We start from the raw sequence: 13,733 nt of genomic DNA, 5'->3' as shown, positions 1-13,733 counted from the left end.
CTATACTCAAGATGCAAGATGGAATACGAATCTAGGGTTTCTTTCGACAGGGAGGCTGGTAGGGAGGCCAGCCACAAGAGTTAAGTCCTTTATAAAGGGTGCAGCCCCCGAAATTTAGGGTTTTCTCCCCCTGCGCCAACTCGTCGAGTTGGGACCCCCAAACTCGTTGAGTTGGCCACTTAAAATCCGCGGCCAGAAAAGTTCCAACACGACGAGTTGGAGCTCCCCAACTCGTCGAGTTCCATTCCACACTCTTGAAAAAAAATAACGAGAATTGTTTTATACCTGGACCAAGCGTTACAATCACATTATGAGTTTGAGGGGTGGGGATGTTAGAATAATAAAGTTATTAGGCATTTTCTGGTTCGGGCCCTATTTGGCCCTTTAGCCCTATACCTAGGTTTAAGGTTTAACCTTTTTAGCTGTCATATATATATATATATATATATATATATATATATATATATATATATATATATATATATATATATATATATATTCTTTCTCTTTTATTGTAATTGTACTCTGTTTATGATTCAGTAATGAAACCCTAGAAATATTTTGTTTGTTAGTTTTCAATTTCATGATCACTCGATCTCGTGCTAGTATTTCCAAAGCCACTCAATGGCTTAATCTTCACATCACCACCGAATTACTCATGCCTAAATCTCATCTTCAAGATCTTCAAGACCTGAATTGGACCATTGCCATGAAGGATGAATTTAATGCTCTTATTACTAACACTACTTCGGTGCTTGTTCTGCGTCCTCTCAAGGAAAATATAGTTCGTTCTATGTTGTTATATCGTAAGAAATACAAGGCAGACGGATCTCTTGAGGTATATAAGGCACAATTGGTTGCAAATAGAAAAAGTCAACAGATCGTGATTAATTGTGATGAGACTTTTAGCCAGGTTGTTAAACTGGCTTATATATGCACTGTTTTAAACCTATTTGTATCATATAATTAGCATATTCATTATCTTGATGTCAATAATGCTTTCCTGCATGACCACTTGAATGAGACGGCTTATATGCATTAGTCACCCGGGTTCAAAGACCAGACTCACCCAAATTATGTGTGTCGTCTACAAAAATCTCTATATGGTTTGAAACAAGCCCATTGTTCTTGGTTTCAACATTTTGCTTCTTATATCACACACATTGGATTTACACATATTCATTGTGACTCTTCATTATATATCTTTCAGGGACATTGATGTAGTGTATTTACTCCTATATGTGGATGACATTCTTCTCACCACCTCATCAATGTCTCTTATGAATCACATTATTTCCCTTTTGGCCTATGAGTTTGTCATGAAGGATTTGAGAGGTTTATAAATTTATTGGGTATTGCAACTACTCGGGATGACAAGGGTATATTTCTTTCTTAACACAAATATGCGCTAGAACTACTTGAGAGGGCAAACATGTCTGGCTGCAACATCTGACGCACTCCAGCCGACACTTAATCCAAATTGGATACCTCTGGCCCTCCAGTTTCGGATCCTACTATGTATCACATTGTGGCAGACAGACTTCAATATCTTACATTTACCTATCCAAACTTATGCTAAGTCTTGCAACAAATATGTTTATTTATGCACGATCTGAGGGAATCGTATCTTCATGCTTTAAAGCGAATTCTTCGTTATGTTCACGATACTCTTGATTATGGGCTCCAGCTCAATCCTTCCTCTATTATAGGCCTTATTGCGTACTCTTATGCAGACTGGGGGATTCCTCACCACCAGACGATCCATTAGTGGTTATTGTGTATTCCTTAGCGACAATTTCTTATCATGGTCTTCGAAGCGACAAAAGACTGTCTTTTGATCTAGTGCTGAAACGGAATACCGAGGTGTCATCAATGTTGTAGCTGGAACCTATTGGCTAGAAATTCTCCTTCAAGAGATTCATTCATTACTTACCAAAGTGACCATTGTCTATTGTGACAACGCTAGTGTTGTATACTTATCGTCCAATCTTGTTCAACATAAGCGCACCAAGCATATAGAGATAGGTATTCATTTTGTGTGTAACAAGGTTGTCACTAATAAAATTTTGTGTTCTTCATCTCCCTGTTTCACTTCAGTATGCATGCATCTTCACCAAAGGGCTTCCAACATATCTTTTTACGGATTTCAGATCCAGTTTAATCTTCTGCTCTCTAGCTCCCGCTCAAACTGGCGGGACGGATTAGTGTATATGTATTTATTGTATTTGTTATATTTAGTCTAGCCCATCTGTATGTAATTTATAGTTAGTCCATTTGTGTTATGGAGCTCAATGGAGCCTAATGTACTTTGTATATATTACTTCGTTTAATGGAAATCCAGTTATGGGAAAATCATAATCTTACACATATTTCCATTAGATAAAAACATGTCATGGTGATTTCTTGTAACAATAATTCCAAGAAAATAGTTCAAGTTTCCAAGATTAAATATGGAGAACTTGTTCCCCAATGTGGCTATAATCTGTTGTAAAAAATCAGAATATGAAGCAGTCAAAATATTGCCATCGATGTGCAATAAAAGATACACCGTATATGGTCTTTAATTATAGATAAAAATGGAAGAGTCGCACCGACTATGCGTAAAGATGATATATGAGACAAACTAAGCAAAATCGTGAAATCATACTCAAGGTGCCTGATTTAGGTCATACCTAAACCGGTGAAGTAGGTAAACATGATGCAGTAATATATTGTCGCCAAAACCCAATGATTGTTGTAGGGATCCATCTCTTCGCCCGTGAACTCTCCTTTTGGTGTATCAACTCATCAGTGGCTTGATTGTAATGAGGAGGAGAAGCTCGATTTTAATGAGGAGAAGAGGCAATGGTTTAGAAGAAGAAATAGATGTCTAATTAAGCAAAAATGTGCATCAACAACATCAAACCTGCTACTACATGTAGTAATGGTGTTTTTTGAACACTTTAACAAGTTTAATGGTATAGTATGCAAAAAAAAGTTACTTTTTTTTGAACAAAACATAAATTTTATTACTCTCTTAAATTATTTTCTCTTTTCCTAAAAACTTCTAAAATGAACTATCAATTTAATTTTTAGTTCTTGTAAAACTGAGATGTGATCTAGCACCGTAGTGGGTGTATGTACACCACCCCGACCTCAAAAATCCCCGAACGGCAAGGGTGGTCACTTGAGAAAACCAATGTATCTCTCTCTTCATTCAAGCCATTGCTTCAATTCAAATGGATCCATGTTTAAATCTAAAGTGGATCCATATGTGAATTTTGAATCCAAAGCATAGTTGAAGATACGTCTACAAGGTGGATCAATATTGAAAAGAAGTTAGTTAAAGGTAGGGGCGAGCAAACCCAAACCAAGAAACCGACGAAACTGAAACCGAAAAAACCGAAACCGAAGCAAAAACTAAAAAATCGGGTTAGGGTTTGAATTTTTTAAAAACTGAAAAATCGAGTTCGGTTTCGGTTTTTACCCAGAAACCGACCCATCCAACCCGAGAAACCGATCCATATTTAAAACCGACAAACCGCCCCAAGAAACCGACCATCCAACCCGAGAAACCGACCAATACTTGATTGTTTTTTGGTTTTAATAGACTATTTCGGACTTTAGTTGTAACTTGTAATAGACTATTTATTGTACGACTTATGTTTTTTGAAGTATTTAACTTAAATATGGTGTTTTTTGAAGTATTTAACTTGTTGCTTCATTTATGGAAAATGGGTTAAACCCCAAAACCCATGGGTTTAAACCCAGAACCCGTGAATATATATGGGTTGAACCAAAGCAACCGAAAAACCGCCCAAACCGACCTCAGAACCCGAAAAACCGAATCGACCAGAAACCAATCCTATTGGGTTCTGAAAACCAAAAACCGACCATTTATGGGTTGGGTTGGGTCTAAAACCGACCCATGCACAGCCCTAGTTAAAGGTTTATAGCATCTAAGATGAATACAAGACATATTTTGATTTATTTATGTATTATTATGTTGTAAAGAGAATGTGAAAAAATGAAAGTAGCGCTGCAGGGAAAAAATAAGTAACAAAAGCGAAAATAATAACAACAAAATGCGGTGAAAGTGGATCGAACACCTGACCTTCAGATCTTCAGTCTGACGCTCTCCCAACTGAGCTATCCCCGCTTGTTGACTTTATGTCATACTTATCTATTAAATTCCTAGTTACTTTTATTGCCGGCAAAATCATCCTTTTTACCCATGTGCTCACCATAGTTTGTTGTTCCTCGGCCATCAGCAATCGCCATGGAAGCGGAACAAACGGACTACTACCATATACACAGTCGTCGCCATTGATCACACTGCCTTGCATTACACAGTGTGCTGCATCTGTGAAAGAACGCTCCCGGAAACCAACACCGCGGCGCCATCTATAATTCACTGCAATTTCACCTCACCTCACTGTGGCTCTACTTCTAAACCTTCTTAACGGCAGTTTCGTATTCTCAATTCATGTCGTTAGCGACGGAGAGGAAGTTGTTTGTGGTGCTCGTGCTTGACAGCACTGCTAGGGTTCTATTTGGTTGCTCTGCTCCAGATTTCTTTGATTTCTTCAAGCTTCATCCTTTTTCCGGTTTGTATCAATCGTAAGAAGAAAATTGGTAATTACCCATATGAAAAAGATGATCAGAACTTTTATTTCAACATTTTCTCCCGTTGTTCTTTTATTCTATGTAAAAGTTAACAGTTCCGGTATAATTAACTACATCTGTCCAAATGAGATATTTTAGACTATAACCAAATACGATCTTGCTGTTTTACTAGCCAAATCTCTTAATGAAAATAAGTAATCCATCAAAGGAAAAATGTTATAAATGGTCCACATTTTTGTTTGTTAACAATCATTCATTTTTCAGACGAGAGAAATTGACATATAACGAATGTTGCATTGAGTAGATCTATACGACAAATATTGGATTCTTTTGTCTTGAATCAATGTTTTTTTTTTTTTTTTTTCTTTGAAGATTGCTTCCAAAAAATGTGATTTTTCTTTGAAGTTATGTTTTCATATCTCATTGCTTACCCTGCAAACTTTTGCATTTGAAGCAAAACAGTTGTCAATTGAATGGTTATTGAAAACCTGTTTGCTCCATTTGGAATTCAAGCAATGTACTCAGATTCAAAATTGACGAATTTTTTTTCATTTTGTAACTCCAATGTTTTTCTGTTTAAGACCTTTTGTACATTTATATAGTAGTCAAAAAAATTCCTGATACCATAATAAACTTTGCTGATATTGACATCCAACAAGAAGATACTTGACTTTCAAAAGTTAACCCTGTACTTATTTACATAATAGAGGGATAACCATCAAACTAATATCCAATTAAGAAGCAAAAGCATATCATTTATGTCAACAAATTTCTTCTTACTTACTTAATGTAACATTCCCAATAAATATTGCTGTCTAATTACAAGTAAGGTTTCACCTTTTTCTTCCTTTTAAGTAGGAGAAATTAAATATCCTCCTACTTTCATTCCAACAAATCTTCCTACCTAGTTAAAATGATGACAAGTATATTAAAATATCACTAGTCTTATCCAAATATGACATATGTCATCATTTTACATGGATATGAAGATAAATAGGAAGAAAAGATAGACGAATATTAATTTATCTACAATAAAACGTTTAATGACTTATCCAACAAATAAAATGTCATTGGTGAGATTAAAAAAGTCAACAAACATATATACATAACATTTAAACTTAGAACCTTTAGACTTTTATTTATTTATTTATTTAAATGAACGAACTTTTATAGAAATAAAATAAGATGCTAGTAAAAATTCACATCAACATCGTCAAAATGAGACTTTTAACCGATTCATCCAATTGGTGGCAACTTTAGGGTGCGTTTAGTTGCGGAAAAATGAACCGTTTTCTGAAAAAAAATTCCAAGAAAAAAGAGAATTTTGAAAACGCGTTTAGTTCGTCTATTTTTCTAAATTTTTCACGGAAACGCGTTTTCTACAATTACAAAGAATTTTGAAAATTTTGGAAAACCGATAATCATTGTTTTCCACATTTTTCTAATTCCAAAATTTTTCTAAAATATAAACATTCACTCCCACCCCATCCACCTCTACCTACCCTCACCTTAATACCCCTAACCCACCACACCCCTACCTACCTACACTCACTCCCAAGCCCCCCCACCCCACCCCACCCACCCACCCACAAACACACGCACACACACGCCCCTACCCACATCCCACAAACGCACACACATACACACATACACACCCACCCCCACCCACCCACATACACACCACCACCATTACCCCATCACCAGCACCACCTCCGCCGCCATCACCACCACTGCCACAATTGCCGCCGCCACCACCACCGCCGCCACCCCGCTGCTACCGACACCACCACCACCATCATCGACACCACCACTGCCCCCCGCCGCTGCCCCCACCACCGCCACCGTCCCCACGCCCACCCTACCATCGCTACCGTTTTCGAAAAATGAAATCCGATAGAAAAATACACATCTAAACGCGTTTTCTAATTTTCTAAAACTGAAAATGAAAAATGAATAAGTTTTAACTAAACGCGTTTTCTAAATTTTTCAATGAAAACCGAAAACGAAAAACGAAAATTGGAAAGGGAAAACGAAAAACGGAAAATGAAAACTGTTTTTCCGTAACTAAATGCAACCTTAGTATTTCTAAGAACTAACCAATTATACGAAAATATAACAATTTTTTCAAAAAGTAAATCTTGACGAACTTATTTGGGTCAAGACTTTCGTGTTCCCAACCGACTAAATAATCAACAAAGTTGTCAACGCTTTCCTGCTTCCAATGCCTATTTCTTCATGCTTGCCAATTGTCTCTCATCCACCTATGTTAAAAGCTCAAGAATGTTTATACCAAGAATAGTGTAGGTTTATATTCAATCATTAAGACGTTAAAAAAAACTATACGATTCGCTCAATGTGATTTTGAAAAATTGGGTAGGAAGTGAACTCCAAATCAATACTTTGATTCACCAACTTAACTCTAGTTGGAACTTATCAAGCGTAAGACATCCACCTATGTTAAAAGCTCAACAATGTTTATACCAAGAATAGTGTAGGTTTATATTCAATTATCATGACATTAAAAAAACTGTACTATTTGCTCAATGTGATTTTAAAAAATTGTATACAAAGCGAACTCCAAATCAATACGTTGATTCACCAACTTAATTCTAGTTGGAACTTATCAAGCTTAAGCCATCCACCTATGTTAAAAGCTCAAGAATGTTTATACCAAGAATAATGTAGGTTTATATTCAATCATTAAGACGTTAAAATAACTGTACGATTTGCTCAATGTGATTTTGAAAAATTGGATACAAAGTGAACTCCAAATCAATACCTTTGATTCACCAACTTAACTCTAGTTGGAACTTATCAAGCGTAAGCCTCCAAATAAACACATTAACCTTTTCTTTGGCATAAACTTATTCCATCGAGTATTCGTTAATCCTTGCGGCAACAAAACATCATTAATTTAATCTCTCATCGAACTTACCGAAAAGTCTTTCATATCATTCAACTACCAAATCTATTTATCTGGAGTATCTGTAAGCACTTGCGAAGCCATAAAAGTCGTCAATTCGTGTAATTATAAAACTTTAGGCCCCTTCTTATCAGCTGATGTCAATCCCAATTTTCAGCGGTGCCAATTATCACTCCAAAAGCTTGTCATAGACCCGTTCCAAACTAATTTTTCAAAGTATTATAATTTAAAATACTTTATTGTTAAGACTTTTATATAAGTCTACTATTTTTTTTTAACAAACACCTCGACCGGTCACATTGTTTTCTATGAGGGACTGCTTTAATTACGTTAACCCTAAGAGCTTTCGGTTGAGTGATCACAATCTCCATTTTTTAAAGCAAAAAGTAGGGGTGACAATGGGTTGAGTTTGATCATAAACGGTTGACCTGTTTAATTAAATTGGTTGAAAATTTCAACCCAACTCAATCTGTTTAAGTAAATGGATTGAAAATTTCAACCAACCCAACCTTTTTAGTTAATGGGTTGAAATCGGATTAACCTGTTTATTATTTTTCTAACCCAACCTATTAACAGATTAAACAATGGTTGAGTCGTTTAAATTTTCACAAAAAAACCCCATATAAATCAAATAATCTATCAAATAAAATTGCATATAATTTAAAAGCTATAATAATTGTTCAAGTTTGAAAATTATACAACAATAACTTAATATGTCCATAACACAAACACAAATAAGTGCTTACAACCATAAAAAATTATAAATGTTTAATTTCTAAATTTTACGCAACTCGACTATAACTTTACCAACTCGAATTCCAATAAAAGTTACCGACCTATGATTTTTGGTAAATAAAAGATAATCAAAATATCATGACCAACTAAATAATAATACTAAATAAATGTAAATTAAAAATTTTTTAAATTTTTAAATGGATTGATTATAACATGTTAGAATTTTCAACTCTAACCCAACACAATTAACCCATTTAATTGAATTTGTTTAAAATCTCAACTCAACCTACTATTTATTAGGTTGAGTTAGATTGGAATTGTCACGCCCTGGTATTAAAAGCATTAAGACAATTAACTTTTTGTCCTTTAATTTCCTTTGTAGTTAATACCAATTCCCAATTACCAATATATTAAAAATAAACAAGATACTAGAAGGCCAAAGAAAGAGAAAAAAACAAGTGTTTGTACAAAGATGAAAGGGGATCAAAACCATAACCACCTTGCAAGACAATTAACATTCATATGCAAAAAACCCCTAAAATATCACCTGACACATCTAAATGGATTAATGTTCCAGATGATCGAATTGACAGAATAGTTAGGGCACCTGTGTGTTTATCCAAATGTACACCGTGGTTTGAATGTTGGCCGTCACCTTCATAGGTGATATTCGATTTTTTTTAAACACCCGTTCAATCCTTGCCTTCCAGATCCACCAGATGGTACCGTACTAGATCCACAGGTAACTAACTTTTCTATCATTAACATCCGCTCCTAAAAAAAACACTGAGCCTGCCTGCATGCATTACAAAATCACCTTTAACAACATAAAATAAATCTTGATACTTCCCAAAACCACCTTTAGTATAATTAGTCTCCCACCGCTTGAAAGCATAGCAACCTTCCACTTAGATAACTTTTTTCTTTAACCGATCTATAGGATTCTTCTAATTATCCACTTGGAACATAATTTTCCCTACCACTAACCCAAGATACTTAAACGGTAAAACCCCGACATTACACTAAGAAATTGCATCCCTTTCCGCTCTCCATCTTATTTTAATTTTTTTTTTCCGGATAATTCAAGTTTTCTATTTTTTTCATGATCGGCTAGACTTTTCATAATATGAAGTCTCTCGACCGTAAGTTGATCATTACTTCCCATCATCAATCTTTTTGTTCAATTCCTCCAATTTACTTAAGAGGTCTTTTTTAGTCCCCACTTTCTTTTCCTAGATCTCCATGCCAGGTTTTAGTCTCATTTTTGAGTAACTTTAGCTTGTCTTTGAGTAATATTAATATAGCTTTATTCTCCACTTCTAAGCCCAAAGAATCAGTCCAAGTCTTTTTAACCAATTCATCAAAATCCATTCTTTCATTAGTGACTTATATAACTTAAAGGAACTCGGACTTGGTCCAAATTATCACTTTTTAAGATAATTCCCGACCCATTTATATCAATAATCCGAACCACAATATTAAGGAACACATCAATAATATTTTTCGATACTAAGAAGCGATCCAATTTAGCCATCCTTGTACAGGATATAGATCTGGTAAAAAAAATTGGTAGGAAGGTAAGAAGATTTTTTTTTTTTTTACATATTTTTTTGACAAATAAAACAAATGAATCACTAGATAAATAAAAAACAACATGATTCACAAAAAAAATCTCAAAAAAACATCTCGATGATTTATTTATACAATGATTTTGTTGTTATTAACTAAAATTGTCATAAAAGTGAATTTTTTTCTTAATTTACTTAAAAATGAATTATAAAGATATTTTTTTGGGAATATTTTCTTGTGGATCGTCTTACTTTTGAATCATCTAATGATTCATTTTGTTTGTTCGCCAAAAAATATATAGAAAAAAAAAATTTCTTTTCTTCTTACCAAAATTTTCCTTCTTATTTGATCTCGACTCTTCTTGTACAAAGGTTATTCACCTTAGTGAACTAGTGTTATACCCGTCCGGTGGTCGGGTTGACCGGCGTAAAACAATTGATCAATTTTACTTTCCTTAATAACGTCCTACTTTCATTTTTCTCATTATAGCATTGTATTATGACAGATCTGCCTCATTACGATTATATTATACATATAATGTTTTTATAGACAATGCATTCGAAGCAATATACATTTGTTGGTTTGTTTATTATAGCATCCTACTTTCAAATTCATTGCTATTTTTTCGTTTTTAACTGAAAAATAGTATTTGCAAAAAAAATTAATGATTGTAGTTTTTAACTTATTTACAAAAAACATCATAACAACTTTCCATTAGTATTATAATCATGAAATTTTCATTGCCTTGTTCCACCACAAGCCAAGGAATTTAACCATAATGTTAAAATCAAACCATATATAAATCCTAAAGCACTATTCTTGAAAATAAAATCTTTTTTTCCTAAAAAAATGATTGTGAAATGCAATTTTAAAAACTAAAAATCTAAAACGCCAACGAATATAGAAGTGAAGTTCAATTTTAGTTTTCTCAAAGTATTATGAAAAATTTGAAATATATAAGTTTGCCTTATTTTTCATTGTATCTTATGCAACAAAAAAGATTCAACTATATTACCTATGAGCCATCATATAGTATTTTTCATTGTATCTCAACGCATTGTAAAAAAATACAAAGTTATTAAAAATGGAATAAAAAATACAAAAAATCTGCATAATAGAAGAAAATTACAGGGTGAGTGGTGGAATAATTATGAAACTTGGTTACCATGATTGTAAGAATGAGGAACAATAGTATCTTAACATGGAATAAGAACATACCCTCTAAACTTGATGCAATTATAGTAATCTCATCAGCAAAACAAAAAAACATTAACGAAATGCATCGTCTAAGCCATATCTAGGCTAAAATAAAGATTTGACGATTCTTTTTTACTATTGATTCATATACATGCATGCATGCATATTTATGAATCAATAGTCATATGAATCAACAGTCATATGGACTGTGGATGCATGATTATCCGTTGTTATATGATTGCGGACGCGTATTCTTAACTGCAAATTTGGAGTTCACAAGTTCTCATATATATATATATATATATATATATATATATATATATATATATATATATAGAGAGAGAGAGAGAGAGAGAGAGAGAGAGAGTTAGAATCATATATAAACTATAAATATTGTGTGAACGTATAACCAAATATGGTCCAATCATTTGATAAGGGTATTATAGTAAATTTATCATTTAAATTAATTATTATATTAAATTAAATCTCTATAAATTTGGAAACTTAATTAATATAGTTAATTTAAAATCCACCCTTTTAGAATTTGTCGTACCTTTTTTATCTCAATCACCATTATAATCGAGCATAACCGACACCACCTGTTCTTCATGTTCTTCATCAAGTAACGATCTCGAAGATTTCAATGGTGAAATCAGGATTATTGTCCTCGATTGTTAAGAGTAGATGACATCTATTCTTCCTCTTATTCCCTCTTAGTCATCGACATTTTTTTTCATAGGGACGACACGCTTGGGGGAGATATCATCTGATCTCAACTTCCTCTTTCTCAATTCCTTATATATCGTCATTGTTTCTCTATTCTCTTTAGAAAACGATACAACATAGCTCGAACTGGTGGTCTTCTTATTCTGTTGTATCTTTATCTCTTATGCCAGGTAAATCATCTATGTCTATCAAATTTCATTCTCTTTTGTTTTATATAATTGAGTTTTCCTTCAAATTCTCAATCCTAAGTTCGTTAATTGATGAATCATAGAGTTTATTTTCTTATGTAATTTGTATATACCTCAACATATATACCACAATACTCGATGATGCCATATATGTTTTCTGATTTCTTGTGAAAGTCCAATAAAATTGGTCATGGTGAATTTATTTGGCATTTTTTTTGTCATTCCAAAAAAAATATTATTTTTATAGATGATTGTAGTTATAGTGTTCTAGTGTCTTGTTTTTTTGTCAAAAGATTTCTATGTGGATGTTTCTATCTTAATTTTTTACTCAGATCTATAGTAATTTTTATATGCCTTGTATGTGTTTGATGAAATGTCACAGAGAATATGGTTACATGTTTAACTATTACAACTTGTTATACTCTGATTTCGTAGTATTGGGTACTTCTGAAAATCCTTTTCTTTTATATGTGATTTATTTTTATTATTATAGAAAAACTTAATTGACATTTTGTGTGGTGAAGCTTATGAGTATTAAGACTTTAATCCGTTCAGACACATATAAATATTGGAGTTTTACATTGAAATTTTGTGTTTCAATATATTTGTCATTTTTCATTCTTTGTCATCTGATAATACTTTATCTAACTATGAGTAAGCTCTTATCTATTAATTTTTTTATGTCTTTGTTTTATGGATGTTTGCAATTGCGGTTGACACAATGTCAAAGTATGATGGAAATAGTAAGTCAATGGAGAAAGGTGCCTCCTCTACTCGAGTCTTAGGAGTAACTGGCACCTATTGTTCAATCTTTATAAACCTCATAAAAACACTGGATTCAATGCACTTCCTTCAAGTTTAGAGTGGGAAATATGATTGAAAATGAGTATTTAAGCAGAAAAAGGTTTGGAGTACCTTCATGAACATGTCATCCCTCCTATAATTCCCATATATTTCAAAAGTAACAACATCCTTCTTAACAAATCCCTCCATTTCAAATTGAGCAACACTCTACAACTATAGAATTGAGAAATAAGATGGTTTTTAGGTTTTTTCCTGTTTACAAGGTAATTTGAATGTGTTTGTAGTGGAAGATTTTTTTTTATATTTTCCATTCTCTTGAATGTTCTCTAGCTATTTTGCATCATATGATATCTTATGTGTTTTTGTGTGTTTAGGTTCAAACAAGGAGATGTAAAGATAGAGGAATGGGAAAACCATCAAAAAGAAAAAAGAGATTCTTAAAAAATGATGGCAAATTCTTCAAGAATGATGACAGATTCTTCAAGAATGAAGACAAATTCTTAAAGAACGTACTATATATCATAACTTTTTGTAAATTCTTCAAAAATGATGATAGATTCTTGAAAAATGTAGTATAGAAGGTTGTGTATATTCTTTAAAATGTTGTATATTTTCTTGTTTTATGTTATTTATTCTCTTTCTTAACCATTCTTTCTCATTCTTTCCTATTTTTATAAAATATTATATAAAGAATACAAAGAATGCATCTATTCTCACAGAATACTCTTGCCTTTGTGAAATTCTGATTTTTTTATTACTTTTTACATTATTATCAAGTAAATTTGTCAAATTTGCAATAAAAAATATTGTTATTTTGATGCGACTTGTTATTATTGTAATATTTATACAAGCGTATTATTTAAGAATGTCAATTCTTAATCAATCACAAGATTGGAGTTAGATTCTTTAAGAATGAAAGACCTATACGTGTTCACGACTATATGATCTGAAACATCGTTCTAATTTTTTTTTAACACATATGGATT

General features: G+C 33.0%; 1 non-coding gene across 1 annotated transcript; it reads right to left on the bottom strand.

Moving 5' to 3' along the window:
• Positions 1 to 4,065: 4,065 nt before the first annotated feature.
• On the bottom strand, positions 4,066 to 4,138 carry TRNAF-GAA (transfer RNA phenylalanine (anticodon GAA)). Its single transcript has one exon. It is a non-coding gene; the product is annotated as a tRNA-Phe (tRNA).
• Positions 4,139 to 13,733: the final 9,595 nt, after the last annotated feature.

The sequence above is a fragment of the Lactuca virosa genome, chromosome 3 (assembly GCF_052849685.1).
Source record: "Lactuca virosa cultivar CGN04683 chromosome 3, Lactuca_virosa_CGN04683_v6, whole genome shotgun sequence".
Lineage (NCBI taxonomy): Eukaryota > Viridiplantae > Streptophyta > Magnoliopsida > Asterales > Asteraceae > Lactuca > Lactuca virosa.
The sequence above is the reverse complement of the archived record's forward strand: the minus strand, read 5'-3'. Positions and strand labels throughout refer to the sequence as shown.